Below are 15,519 nucleotides of genomic sequence, written 5' to 3'. Positions count from 1 at the left end.
GCTGACAAGTTGGTTGATGATGCACCGGACAAAAAGGAATGTGCTTTTCCTCCTCAGCTGTATAAGCTCCTCTGTTCCACAGGCTTATTTCTTTAGTAAGAAAAGCAGATGTGACTTAAGGGGTGGGGCGAGGAGGTGCTGGGGAAAGAGCAATCCTTCGATAAGCACATTGTAAATTGCCACACATTTTTTTCAGCTTGTCTTATAAAGTATTAAAATTTCCTGGTGACCAATAGCTAACTAGGTCTGCTATTTTTACTACCGAAAGAAAAAAATTATATGCAAGTTTTGCATATTTAAATAAAGGATGGGATAACAAATTTTCAAAATAATTTTGTCCAGCTTATAATTCTTTTCCTCTGAAATTTCACTTTTTTTTTTTTTACATTTTAAGTTTTTTGTTTTGTTTTCGTGTAGCACTGACTGTGGTGGAATCTATCACGCTATTTATCTTAAACATGTTAGTCATGTGTTACCTATCTCTGGGGTCTAGAATATTAAATTCTTGGATTCTTTTCTACTTGTGGTTTTGACTACCATTCACCCAGTAAATATACGTTTCTTCTTTTCTATTAAATGTTTATATTTCACAAAAAGAATTATTATTATTACATGGCATTTATCTTTCATTAATCAAACCTGATATCTTGAAAAAATAAGAACTTCAAAAGTCAAGAAATACTCAGAATTAGGTTGCTAGTTTCTTCTATGTCAAAGAGGTAGGCTGTTAAACAGAATTCCAGCCTGTGGTGGATTCTGCTGAGTATCTGCAATTGTTACAGATATCACAAGCCAGTAAGTTGATCACATGCACAGCAGCTAGGAGTTCATCATATTGAATTTTGGGTGTCTTTGCACTTGGGCTTTAGCAAAGCTATGAATGGAAATATTTTGAGAAAGGAACTATCCCATTTGTATTTTTAAAGCTTACTTTTGAATCATTCTCTCTGCTGTTTCTCCATCTCCTCTTCTCTCAAATACAAGTTAATCTGTTTATTTAGATTAGACAGCAGATCAAATAAAGTACCAAATAAGAGCCAGAGCGGTCAAAGAGAGTTGAAAGTTACTCTGCTGTTGAAGACGGGAAAACAGACGAATAAAAGTGATAGCGTGGCAATTTGTAATCATACTTCCTTTAGTATTTTACCTACTACATCACACATAAAATAATCCCGGATACTTTTTATTACTTTTTCAACTTAGCGAACTTATTATTAAATTAGTATTAACCTATATAATTTTTATCTTACTAATGAGAATATTTTTATAAAATTTTATTAAATTTTAAAAACATCTTCCTCACCCAGGAAAGACTTCTCCATTTAAAAATGGAATGGAATGTATGCCTCTTAATGTGTCTTATAGGGCCAATTACTTTTGTACTGACCCTTTGGAAAGTCAGTTCATTAAACAATTATTCTGGGCTATGTTCTGTGCTTTTAACAGAGCAAATTTGAAGAACCTAAAGCAAAGATAATACTCTGACATAGAGTCTATGAGCTGTGCACAGGGAGGGGTCCACTGGCTATGAGTTGTCATGGGTTATCTCCATCCTCGGTTTCTCATGCCATTGGGGTTCCTATGATAGTACCCTGGGGAGACACTTTTTCATTCTTTATCTCTTTCCTTTCGAACAGCCAAGATTAGAGATGCATTTGTGGCTGTTTCTAACAAATGCACACTGACAAAATCTACACAATGAACTTTCCTTGGAACCATAGCATTAATGAAAAGCAGAACCAAACACAAATTCTGACTGCTTTGGTAAAAGAATTAGGGATTGGTAATGGATGGGGTGGCCTGGAACAATGTCTGGTACAAATTGGTGCTGAATAAATATGTGCTGAATGAGTGGAGGAATAAATACTTAACTATCAATAACTTAAGCAATTTTTAGGAATGGCCCTGTGGTTCATATTTTATCCCCAAAGAGGTTATTCAGTCACTCAACAATTATTTACTAGTCACCTATCCCATGTAAAGCTGTAATATCCACTCTAGGGGATACTAAAATGGGTAAATCATACCATAAAACATACTGATAACTGAATTATCATAATATTGGCATGATTACAAGTGTGAAGTGGAATGAAAACACTATGAAAGAGATCCAGATAAAGAAACTGTAAAGATAATTATTAGCTGTGTTTTTAGTAGCCTGTTGTCGCTAATGCATGTCTCTCACAGAGTAACTATCAATACACCCTCTTAATAAAAGCAAGTACTTATTTACTACCACCACGAAGTGCCTTCTAAATGCCATGTACTTTGCTTCTATTATTAATTCACACAATAATCCAACAAGGAAAGCATCATTGTTCTCATTTTATAGAAGAGGAAATAGAGGCTCAGAGAGGTTACGAAGGAAATTTTCTAAAGTGACATAGCTAATCAGCTCCGCATCCATTGTCTCACGCTACTGCAAGAGAAAGACCCACCAAATGCCTGCCTCTGCCTCTGCCTCCCCCCTGGTTCTCCATCCCAGGCTCCTTCCCTCTTAAAGGCTCAGCATGCCCTCTCCAGCCCCTCCCACTCCCACTCTCTAGAAAGGGGAGACAGGAAACTCCAGCATAGTGCTGTGAAACTCGGCTCCAGGTTACCTCCAGCACTTGTCTGGGAGAAACAAGAGTTCTGAGTCTCTTTCTTGCCCCTAAAGCCAGTCCTCACACGATAATTTTCACCTTCTTGTTCCACCGGGAAGGAGAAGTTCTGCCAAGTTCCCCAAGTTCTGCCTGGATTGTCTAGCATCCTAGTCCTTCTGGAATTGGGGCCCTGGCTGGCCCTGGTCATCCCTTTCTCTGAACTGGCATCCTTCCCTTGACCTCCAGCTGGAAGTCTGAGGCACTGCCGCCTGCCGACAGAGTTAACCGTGGATCTCTCGGCGTTGCCTGCTTGGATTCTTTGGTGCTGCAGATTCCCTAACATGGAGCATGAAGCCTTTGATGATGGGGCTCCTGCTCACCCCTCCAGCCTCCCCCTCATACCCCAAACCTCAGTCATACTGAACTGCTTGTCAATCTCTGGATTTGGCCCGTCTACTTTTCCCCATAGGACTTGGCATAAATTGCTGCTGCTGTCTGAATACTTTTCCTAGTTCTTTCCGTTTTCTGCATCTGCCCTTATTTAGAGCTCAATTTAGATCTCTCCTCCAGGAAGTTGTCCTACGTCTTCCCCAGTCACTCTGGATTCGCTCCTCAGTCTCCTCCCCTGGCTAAGAGTAATTTGAGGCCATCGTCATTGTATCAGCAGAAACTAAGCCAGAGCCTAGCACATCATAGACCTTTAACAAATATTTTTTCATTGATATGAAGCTACTTACAAGGCAGTTTACAAGGACCATAAAAATCAAACAAGCAGTACTTGGACGACACTGATCTCCAGTTCCCTGTTTCTTGACACAGTAATTTCCCCCTTGATGCAATATTCTAATGTACGAGCTGACTCTTGTGAATCTTTTAGGCAACCATGAGAATTTTAGTTCCAGTATGTGAGAATTCTGAGTTCCTCCTGCTGGGAGAATTATTTCAACTCATAGCTATTGCAAGGACTTACAAGGTACATTAGCGTGATTTGCAGATGAGGAAAATGGAACCCAGACGAGTGTCAGATGCTGTTATGATGAGCCTCAGGTAATGGAAGATTTGAATTTATGTTCAGTCATATTTCTACTGAGATAGAATGTCAACATTTGGGGTATGTTGCTAATTAAGATGATTCTATGTCTATAAGTCTTATGAATGACAAATCATTTCTTAGACATTTAAAAATTATTTAAGTAGATATATTCCTAGGGAAAAAAACCCTCTGTCTTTTACAAGTGGAAATAATAAAACCCACTAACTTACATTATTGCGTAACCTGGAAGGTAACAGATTTATAGCTACCCTGTTGACAGGTCACCTGCCACCCCTTCATGACCACAGTGTGGGCTATCAGTTTGGGAGGCCTCTAGCAATGTCATTCTGAGAAAGGAGAGGATCTTTCTCTGGGAGTGGTGATGGCAAACCCCGAAGATGTAATGAGTATCTCATGTGGAATGGAGCCATTATAACAAGGCCTAGAACACTGTCTGAAATGTGGCTTTCTGGTTACATTCTCAAATGATTAGGAACATGCTGATCTTTTACAATTTGTGGAAATCTACTGTGTAGGTACCATCCTTTAAATAAAATGGTCTCTCATTTCTTTTTTCTTTTTCTTTTCTTTTATTTTTTGAGGAAGATTTGTCCTGAGCTAACATCCACCTCCAATCCTCCTCTTTTTGCTGAGGAAGACTGGCCCTGAGTTAACAGCCATGCCCAACTTCCTCTGTTTTATGTTGGATGCCTGCCACAGCATGGCTTGACAAGTAGTGCATAGGTCTGCACCCAGGATCTGAACTGGTGAACCTTGGGCCGTCAAGCAGAACATATGAACTTAACTGTTGTGCCACTGGGCTGGCCCCAAAATGGTTTCTCTTTTAGTAAAAGGAAAAGATTTCTCTGTTGTATGTTGAATTTGTATTCCAAGACTGAATTTGCATACACAGAATCCTTTTTATTTTTAGATTGAGTAGATGACCACATTCTTTGTTGCTGGGAAAGATTTGTCCTGAGCTAACATCTGTTGCCAATCTTCCTCTTTTTTTTTCCCCCTCCCCAAAGCCTGAATACATAGTTATATATTCTATGTAAGTCCATATTGTAAGTCCTTCTAGTTCTTCTATGAAGCCACCAGCACAGCATGGCTACTGACAGAGGAGTGGTGTGGTTCCATGCCTGGGAACCGAAACCATGCCACCAAACCAGAGCATGCTGAACTTTAACCACTAGGCCATCAGGGCTGACTCCAGAATGCTTTTTTAAATAAACAATTCCTGCCCGTACTATTGGGAGAAAACAAAAGAAGAGAAAGGTCCAGCTTTCTGGTACACATGGGCTGCCACTAACATTCATTTACAGTCATTCATTCAGCAAGATTTTAGAAAACTGGGCTATGCCAGGCACTGTGCTGGGCCCTGGAGATACTGTAAGTTACTGTTGTGAGCAGTGAGCAAGGCACCATGCTGCTTCCAAAGGGCCTTAGAGCCCTGGGAGGGGGACGTGGAGGGGATTGGCTGCCATTAACCAGAGAAAGTTCTTTCTTTTGACCCAATTCTTTGTTTCTGAATTCAGAAGGCAAAATGGTCCATTAAGAACATTACTAGGAACAAAAGCCTTTCTGTCACCCAGCTCTCTAATTTTTTTCTTAAATAAACCGATAGCTCTCAGCTGGAATCTGTAGCTTCGTGACCACTGGGGAGGGGAGATTAATAAATTGCCACCCTGCCAGGGAAACCTGGGCACACGTGAATACTTCCTCTTCTGCCTGCATTACCCGTGAGCCCTCTGGGCTTGTGTGAATTCACATATGGAACAGAGAGAGATTTCATTCTTGGATGGACTCGGGAGAGGTGAATTAGGCCCCACATTTTAGACATTTTAATTATGCTTTAGTCTTCTTTAAACTATAAAGGGAAATACATTTCTTCCCATAAAAATACATATTCAACCTTTTTTTATTTGAGTTCACGAGTCAGTCTCCTATTTTTATTTACTTATTTGGTAGTTTTGAGGAAATTTCTCCATTTTACTAACCACTTTAAAATCCTTCTTCAGATTAAGATCAACATCTGAGGTTAGAATTTAAACCCGAGCAAAGGTAGTAAGTAAAGAATCTTTAATTTATGAAACTGCAAGTTGACTTATCCAAACATCTCTAGGGCTTTAGTGGGGGATATCTATAATTCTCTGAATTGTATTCCTTTCACAGTGATATTTTGTAATTCCATTCTATTACCCTTGCTTAACATTAATGAGATAAAAAGATCACATTATGGCGATTGATGTTCTTTAAATTGAATGCACGTTTCCATGTAAAAAGCTGTCTGCTAATTTAAAAAACATAGCATGTAACATAGAATCATGACCATGGTCATCACTCAGCTGGGACCAGATAGCATTTTTTATCTATTCATTGGATTTAACAAGGCATGAGATAGAAGCAGAATACAAAGTGTGGGTAGATTATCCTGTATCCCTCCCTTTGGCCAACTCTTGGCAATCTCAGCAAGGAAACTGAGGCTTCATGTTTCCATGGAAATAAACCTCAAGGTCAAAGGGGCATATGGAAGGTCAGACAATGACAAAGGAACATCTGAGAGGCCATCTGGATGAGTGACCTGACATAATTAGTCATTAATCCCACTCTGGGGAACAATAGAGCTGGCAGAGAGTGTGTTTGGGCTTTGATCGTGGTCTGGGTGATCTCATGGGGAAGAGGGAAAAAAGCCCCACTTGGTAACTAAGCAGATTACCCCGGCATGCTGTTAACTAAAGACGGGGTGGCCGAGGAGGCCAGTGGGATACGCATTTTACATATTAGACTACATTTTCCTTTACTTACCACAGGCCCCTCCAGGGCCATGTGGCTTTTGGATTAGCTTCTGGGTAGCATTTTTTACGGTTTACAATGGAAGGAGAGCAAGAGTCCCAAAATACGTTGCTTAAAATTCTCAGGCAACAGATGGGAAGATAGCTAGAGAGCCAACGGCATTAGCCAGCTCGGTTTACAGGTGTCAATATTTACTAAGCAAAGTTTGCTAGGGTGCCTTTTGGGAAAAAGCAGAGAGAATAGTTAATCAGTAAAACAATAGCAATCAGTCCGTTGTCTGTTTTCAGCAGAATGGTTAGAATTATAAGTTGTCTTAAATGGTAGGAAGTACTCATCGCATCTGTCTTTCTCTTCGGTTCTTCTTTTTCATGTTTATTAGTCTTAGCTGACTTTGATCAGCTACCCCTCACATGTAGTAGAATCCTTCTATTTGAAGGGCTGGTGATGTTTTGGGACTGATTGTGTGCATTTTTGTAGGATGTGAACATGCTAGCAGTCTTTATGAATGCATGTATTTCAGCAACTGCTGAAACACCCTCTGCCCCCCAGAGATAACTGATTATACTTGCTGTGTAAAGAATGGTGGCCAGATGAGGTAGTAAATATATTGGGCCAAAGTCTCTTTATTAGAACAGCTTTCTCAATAATGAAATTTAAAAGTCATTGTGAGCTTTTAAATTTTGAAACCAGGATGTGATTAGTCATTTGGGGGTATATTCTCGCGAACCACACATGGGGCAGGAGAAAAAGCACTGGGCTGAGTGTAAAGAGATGAGCCATTGTCCCAACTCTGTGGCTAATTTGCTGTGCAATCATTTTAGGAATATTTCTTTATCTGTAAAAGGATGGGCTGTACTATATCAGGGATGGCAAACATACTTTTTCTTGTAATGCCAGCTAAGATAGATTGGTAGTGGCTGCCTGCACATCCACTGAAAATTGAGAAAGACTCTAAGGGTTATCCATGCTTAGTGGGAAAGAATGATTAGTAATGCCTGCCTTTGGTGTGGGAAGAGAAGTGGCAACATGAACGTTAAATATATATTTCTCCAGATTTGGTTATCTCACACGTCAGTTCTATTTTGGAGAATTTGGGAGAGGGGGTTATTTACAAAAGTACTTTAAAAATTATTTAAAATTGTGGCATACATTATAGCTATTCTTAGTATTAGGAGTAGGAGCAGCAGCAACATAGGACGCTTGCACTGGAGGTGGTCTAGAAGTTTATGGTGATGGAAAAATCAAATTCGCTTGGTTGCCAATATTTAACTATATTTCCTCAAGTAGAATGTGGGTATCTAAGTCATAGCATCCACTGACAAAATTAAGATGTCAAATTAAGACTGACTGTAACCATCTCTTAACTAGTGCCGTATATGATTGTTATTTGGTCGTGTTTCTTCTCTCCTTTAGAAAGGTGAATTTTGAAAGTACATCTTGGAAATGTTAACTATAAATTCAGATGCATTTTGGGGTGACTAAAAATCCTCATGGCTGTGCAGAGTGGCTAGACATAGATAACTCAAGTACATGCTCATGAAAGTTTTAAGTCCTGCACAGAACTTTCCAGAATTTTTTCTAGATTCCTTTTATGAGGATACAAAAACCCTGGCCATCCAGGATTTTGTCCCTCCTACTTGTCCCTTCGATCTGTTATATTAAGGGTCTGTTTCTCTGCTGTGACATGTTAATTCACATGAGTGACTCACTCAAGAATTCTCACTTATGTAAAAGATTTCTGAATTCCTTTCTATGATTAAAAAGCACCTAAAATCAGCATGAAAAATAACTTAGGTTATATTATCATAACAACTTGAGTTATTCAAGGGAGTATCCTTAACATTTTTATTTATGAAATGTCTACATGTGAGAATTTTACAAAGGAAGTTTTGGGTGTTTGGAAAATTTTAATACTTCATTTCCACTAAAACTCTGTGTATTTTTATGAGCTCACCAAATCACTATTACTTTTGAGTCTATGAGTTCTAGGAAACCAAGAGTTTGTCAGGAAACACCTCAATTTGGGCAGGTGCTGAATTTTGCTTCTTTGACCCACACTTCCTTGTGTACAAATGCTTCAGCGCCTTACTAGAGAAGTTTGTGAGTAGGGAGTAATGTGTCTTGCATTATTCCCCGCCCCCCCCAGCTATATTGAGGTATAATTGATAAATAAAATTGTAAGGTATTTGAAGTGTACATCGTGATTTGATACACATATATATTATGAAATGATTCACACTATCTAGTTAATTAACACATCCATCACCTCACATATTTATCTCTTTTGTGTGTATGAGAACATTTAAGCTCTACACTCGTAGCAATTTTGATTATATGATACAGTGTTATCAACTATAGTCCCTGTCTTTTACCTTAGACCCTCAGATCTTATTCATCTCATAGCTCAAAGTTTGTACCCTTTTACCAACCTCTCTCCATTTCCCCCACCCGCTAGCCTCTGGCAACAACTTTTCAACTCTGTTACTATGAGTTTGATTTTTAAAACTTCCATATATAAGTGATACCATGCAGTATTTGTCTTTCTCTGTCTGGCTTATTATACTTAGCATAATGCCCTCAAGTTTTATCTACGTTGTTGCAGTGGTAGGATTTCCTTCTTTCTCATGGCTAATGTTCCATCACATAAATATACAAACACACACACATATTATACACATATGCTCATATCTTCTTATCCATTCATCCATTAATGGACACTTAGGTTGTCCCCGTATCTTGGCTATCGTGAATAATGCAGCAATAAACATGGAATTGTAGATATCTTTTTTTTTTTGATAGCCTGTTTTCATTTCCTTTGGATATATACCCAGAAGTGAGGATTGCTGGATCATCTGGTAGTTCTATTTTTAGTTTTTTGAAGAACCTCCATCCTATTTTCTATTCTGGCTGCACCAATGTACATTCTCACCAGCAATGCACAAGAGTTCCCTTTCTCTACATCCTTGCCGACACGTATCTCTTGTCTTTTTGATTATAACATTCTAAGAGATGTGAGGTGATGTCTCACTGTGGTTTTGATTTGCATTTCTCTAATGATTAGTGGTGTTGAGCACTTTTTCATATATCTCTTGGCCACTTGTATGTCTTCCTTGGAAAAACATCTGTCCAGCTCCTCTGCCCCTTTTTAGTTTGATGTATTACACTTGATTATTTTTGTTTCTGTTAACTTGAATTTGGTGTCAAATCCAAAAAATCACCAAGACTGATGTCAAGGAGTTTTATGGTTTCAGGTCTTACGTTCAACTCTTTAATCCATTTAGAGTTGATTTTTGTATATGGTGTAAGATAAGGGTCTACTTTCATTCTTTTGTACCTGGCTGTTTAGTTTTTCCAACACCATTTATTGAAAAGACTGTTCTTTTTCTGTTGTATATTCTTGGCTTCTTTGTCATAAATTAATGGAACATAAAGGCATAGGTCTATATCTGGGTTTTTTATTCTGTTTCATTGATCTATGTCTGTTTTTATGTAAAATCATTCTGTTTAGATTACTATAGTTATTTAATATAGTTTGAAATATAGGTGTGATGCCTCCAGCTTTGTTCTTCTTTCTCAAGATTTCTTTGGCTATTCAGGGATTTTTGTGGTTCCATACAAATTTTAGGGTTGATTTTTCTGTTTCTGTGAAAATTGACATTGGAATGTTGATAGTGATTGTACTGAATCTGTAGATTGCTTTAGGTAGTATGGACATTTTAGCAAGATTCATTCTTTCAATCCATGGGCATGGAATCCCTTTACATTGATCTGTGTCTTCTTCAATGTCTTGCATCAGTGTTTTACAGTTTGCAGTGTACAGATCTTATACCTCCTCGGTTAAGTTTATTCCTAAGTATTCTATTCTTTTCTATGCTATTGTAAACAGATTTTTCTTCTTAATTTCTCTTTCTTATAGTTTGTTGTTAGTGTATAGAAATACAACTTATTTTTGTATATTGATTTTGTATCCTGAAACTTTACTGAATTCACTCATTGGTTCTAACACTTTTTTGGTGGAGTCTTTAAGGTTTTCTGCATGTAATATCACGTCATCTGCAAATAGAGACAGATTTTCTTCTTCCTTTCCAATTTAGTTGCCTTTTATTTATTTATTTATTTTTGCCTAATTGCTCTGGTTAGGATTTCCAGTACTGTGTTGAATAAAAGTAGTGAGACTGGGCGTCCTTGTTGTGTTCCCAATTGTAGAGGAAAAGCCTTCAGCTTTTCACCATTGAGTACAAAGTTTGCAAGTAGATAGTAATGCTCAGCATTCTTGACATCTAGAGGAGACCATTTATTAAACACTCCTTCCTTTATACAACAAAATTTATTTTAAGCAATAATTATGAAATAAATAATAAGTAATAGCCATAAAATAAACACAGACAATGAAAATTTTCTTTCATTAAATTTCTAATGTACACTTTAGTAAAATTTTTAAAAATAAAAATTAAAAATAAAATAGATATTTTAATACAAAAGAGGAAAGAAGTGATGGATTAATAATTTTCCTATATGTTTTGACTTTATATACATTTATATATGTATACATGTATTATTAATGACTATTTTGAAAAAAGGGGGAACCTTATACCTACCTATTGGTTTGTCACAATAGTAAAGACTAACATCTTCTATTTTTGATTTTCAATGTCTTCAAATTTGTCAATGTCACTTTGTCAATCTATCTTTTACATAGTTGATCAAATAATTTTGATTGACTTTACAAAAAGTTTATTTAACATGCACAAATATATGTATGTGTATATGTGTGTGTGTGTTTGTGTGTGTAGCCAGCTCTAGTAGTCTAATGGTTAAGATTTGGTGATCGCACCACCATGGCATATTTCACAATTTCTGTGGACCAGTTAAGGTATGATTTTTTTTTTTTTTAGGGAGATTAGCCCTGAGCTAACATCTGCTGCCAATCCTCCTCTTTTTGCTGAGGAAGACTAGCCCTGAGCTAACATCCATGCCCATCTTCCTCTACTTTTTTTATATGTGGGACACCTATACAGCATGGCTTGCCAAGCAGTGCCAGGTCCACACTAGGGATCGAACCGGTGATTAATAAATTATTGTGAAAATAATGAATACAAGAGTGAAGATTTACACTGGTGTTGTCTAAGACTAACTCACTGCAGTCTTCTCATCCTTTAGATTTTTTCCAAATATACTCCTTTTTTTCCTCAAAAAATCATACGTTGACTTATATATGATTTATTTATGTATAATTAATCTCGTTACATTTCCAGGTGATAATTTTTGTCCTATGATGTAAATATTCCACACAGTTACCTGCACTGGGGTCAGAATTGTCCAGTCCCTGACAATCACAGCTTGGTTGTCCAGGGTGCAGTACATCACTGAGCATGGTACCAACTGATATAAGCCATTTCATGCTTTTGAAATCACAGAATAGCAACTGGTAGCTCAAGTAAGAATCAGAGAGAGAGCCAAATGAACTAGAAAACATAAGACCACGCTGTTGGCTGATGTGACTAAGAAAATACAGACTTTCTCCCAAGTATTTAAGGTGTAATGAATTTGAATGCAAAGATCATATTTTTTAAAATTAATTTTCTTGGTTGATAGGCTTTGCTTATTTCATCGACAGAGGCTTTGGATTTCTCTGGTAATACATTTCAGGAGAAGGTGCCAAGCCTGATATTTCTTGACACCATACTTGAGTGATTATCATCATCTGAATGATTTCCTACAAGAACCAGTTTTGGACATGGCATTCGGTTCAGTGCAAGGAAACATAGAAATCCTATAAGGCACAGTCTTCTCACAAGGCTAACAATCTCTTGAGAATTTGCGGCACATGTAGGGAATGATTTGAAAGCAATGCAGGGGAGAGGAGTGGTATTAAACCCTGTAACACAGGCACTTTGTGCTAGCTTGGACTAGAGGTTATTGGAAGAAGATTCTCTGTGGGTCTCTGAGGTTTCTGCATGTCCTGCAAGCAGAGGCACTGATTGCCTTTGTTCTGAATTATCTTTCCAAAGATGTTTATATGGTGAACACCCTTGGAAGACAAAGATCATGCCTTCTTCTGGGGCAAAGGGCAGGCATACTTACACTCATTATAAAAGATTTGGGTTCCCCGAGGTCAGGATTTCTCTCATGTAACACACATCTCCAGGCACAGCCAGTTCAGAGGGGCTCTAGAAAGTTAAAAATGCACTGTGCTGAGTTTTATTATTATTTATTTATTGTGTGTGTGAGGAAGATGGGCCCTGAGCTAACATCTGTGGCAATCTTCTTCTATTTCGTATGTCAGATGCCACCACAGCATGGCTTGATGAGCAGTGTGTAGGTCTGTGCCTGGGATCAACCTGCGAATCCCGAGGCCACCAAAGCAGAACGTGTGAACTTAACCACTACACCACCGGGCCAGCCCCTGTGCTCAGTTTTAAAGGGGAAACTATCTCATGTGTGTGTGTGTATGTGTGTCCTTGTTGAAGTTATTTTTTAATTTTTTTGGTGAGGAAGATTCATCCTGAGCTAACATCCATTGCCAGTCTTCCTCTATTTTGTATGTGGGTTGCCTCCACAGCATGGCTGATGAGTAGAGTAGGTCCTTGCCTGGCATCTGAACCTGTGAACCTGGGCTGCTGAAGTGGGGCACATGGTACTTAAACCACTTGGCCATGGGGCAGCCCCGAAGTTATTTTTTCTTAATCTCTTACTTAGGACTTGTCTCTCTTATTCTGATTTAACCAGTGGTCATTTCTTCTTTCTCTCTCATTAAACACATTTAATTTTCCACTAAAAATCTGATTCTATCTCTTTGCATATCTTGCACAAGAGTCTCCAGATCTAGCTCTTTCCTATGGCCCCAATTCTCATCTCTTACTACGATATCATGTTCTAGGTCTGGGACCTCAAACTGAGTAATTGAGCCAGCAGACATGTTATATCTGGTCCTGAAGACTGTTTTAAAAATTAGGAAATTTCACAGACAGTTGTGGATTTCTAGTTTCTTCATTGGAAAAACAGAGTTGGCAATAGTTACTCTGCTAACCACAGATAACAATCAGTTGAAGGTCTGCTTTGCTATGACATGGGGTGGGCATGCTCCACTTCACCGCCTGCCCTTCCCCTCTGCCCCAGCTTGTGTTGATTATCCAGTTTACTTTCTAGACCAAAAGGCAGTGGGTAAACAGTGGGGCAAGGTTGCACCAGGCCAAGTTCCCATTTATATCTAATATCATATATCTACTCATTTTTGAAGATGTAGATCAAGAATCTCCTACTCTACAACACTGCCCCTCTCTCCTCCCAGCAGAATGTATTCATTCATTCTCAAACATTTATTGAGGACCTACTAGGTGCCAGGCAATGGGGACTCAGTAGGGAAAAGCTCAGGGGAGAGGGTAGAACTAGAAATATAAATTTGGAAGTCATTAGCATCAGATGGTATTTAGGCCACAGGATGGGGTACTGTCATCCAGGGACAGAGTGTGTATGGAGGAAAAAAAGAAGAGTTTGTGCCACCATGTTCTTTGTGTCACCACTGTTCATTACCACTGCCTTTCTTGTGGCATTTTCATGATGTATGGCAATTATTTATTTTTCTTTTCACTGTCACTTAAAAAATTTCCCATGTTTTTATTTCAAAATAATTCAAACCTACGAAAAGGTTGCCAAATGGTACAGTGGATCGCCATATACCCTTTCTCTAGATTCATGGGTTGTTAGCACTTTGCCATATTTGCTTTCTCTCTCCCTCCACTCTCATCTGTCTCTCTACCATTTGAGATTTGTAAACATCAGTATGTCACCCCTAGATACTTCAACATGCATCCTAATGATAAAGACATTTTCCTTCACAACCACAATTAGAAAATTTAATATTGACATAATACCATTATCTAATGTTCTTGCCCCTGTTCAAATATTCCCCCAATGCCCAATAATTTCTTTTATAGCTTTTTTTGTTTTTGGATTCAGTATTCAATCCCGCCAAATTAATGGGCAATAGGGGAGTGACTGTTGAGTCACTTGTACTTAGTTATATCTCTTTTGTCTTCTTTAATCTAGGGTATTTTCTTAGTCTTTTTTGGGGGGAAGGGGTGAATAGAGAGGGAACTTTTGTGTTGTTGACATTTTTTTAGAATCCTGGACTGTTTTTTTCTTAATATCCCTCCTTTTGAATTTGTCTGACTTGACTGTTTCTTTATGATTAATTTAAGTTAAACATTTTCGGCAAGAATATTACACAGACGATGTTGTATACTTCTTATTGAATCATATCAAAGGCACATGGTATCAGTTTTCTTCCTATTATTTGATGCTAAGTTTGATAATTTAGTAAGATAGTGTCTCTCAACTCTATTTCTTCATATTCTGCTCCCAATAAGCTTTCATGTAATAATTCTAGTATCCAAGGATGATGTTAACTGAACAAATTATTTTTATAGTGTTAGTAAAATGATGACTTTCTGTTTCTATCATTCCTTATGAATTTGTTAGTTGGATTTTTTTAGATAGAGATTTTCGTGTTCTCCTCCACTCTAAAACGAAAAAAAAAGCTTTGTGAGTATCAATTTAGACTCATGAACTTTTAAAAAGCATTTAATGTGTTATTCCCCATTCCTGTCTTTATTCATTTTGATTCACAGAGGTAATTATTTATTTACAAGCTGTCTCTCATTAGACTATGATCCTCTTGAATATAAGTCACAGAATTATGCCTTGTGAATTTTTTCCATTGCCCGACATACACATGGAACCCTACACATGTTTATCAAATGAATGAATGAATGAATGTAACTTTCAAATTGTCTATCAAATCTGTTCATAGATTTTAGCAATGAGGTACTATTTATTATTTATCAATTTAACAAATGTTAAAATATGTTAGTACCCATTTTTTATGTTTGCATTTTTTAGGGTTTTAAAAAGATACTCATCATCTGCTACTGAAGGATAATTTAGTAACGTGTTAAAAGTCTTTAGGGAATAATGGCTAAGATTAAGATGAAAGTGACTAGAGCTAAAACCCCTCCAAATTTACAAGGAATAGATAAAACGTACATTTCCTTTGACTCAACAGTTCCACTTCTAGTGGTATCAGAGATGTATTTTTGAGGCAACAAA

The 15,519-nt window shown here is 37.8% G+C and overlaps 1 long non-coding RNA gene across 2 annotated transcripts in view; it reads right to left on the bottom strand.

Moving 5' to 3' along the window:
- Positions 1 to 15,519, bottom strand: part of LOC139041824 (uncharacterized) — an 82,929-nt gene that overhangs the window by 22,436 nt on the left and 44,974 nt on the right. Inside the window, exon 3 of one of the 2 annotated variants that reach the window (XR_011497801.1) lies at positions 12,496 to 12,581. The exons of the other annotated variant lie outside the window; for it this stretch is intronic. This is a non-coding gene — a long non-coding RNA (uncharacterized lncRNA). The remainder of the gene's footprint in view (positions 1 to 12,495; positions 12,582 to 15,519) is intronic. 2 annotated transcript variants of the gene reach the window in all.

This window comes from Equus asinus, chromosome 24, assembly GCF_041296235.1.
Source record: "Equus asinus isolate D_3611 breed Donkey chromosome 24, EquAss-T2T_v2, whole genome shotgun sequence".
Classification (NCBI taxonomy): domain Eukaryota; kingdom Metazoa; phylum Chordata; class Mammalia; order Perissodactyla; family Equidae; genus Equus; species Equus asinus.
This window is presented reverse-complemented; position numbering and strand designations above follow the sequence as displayed.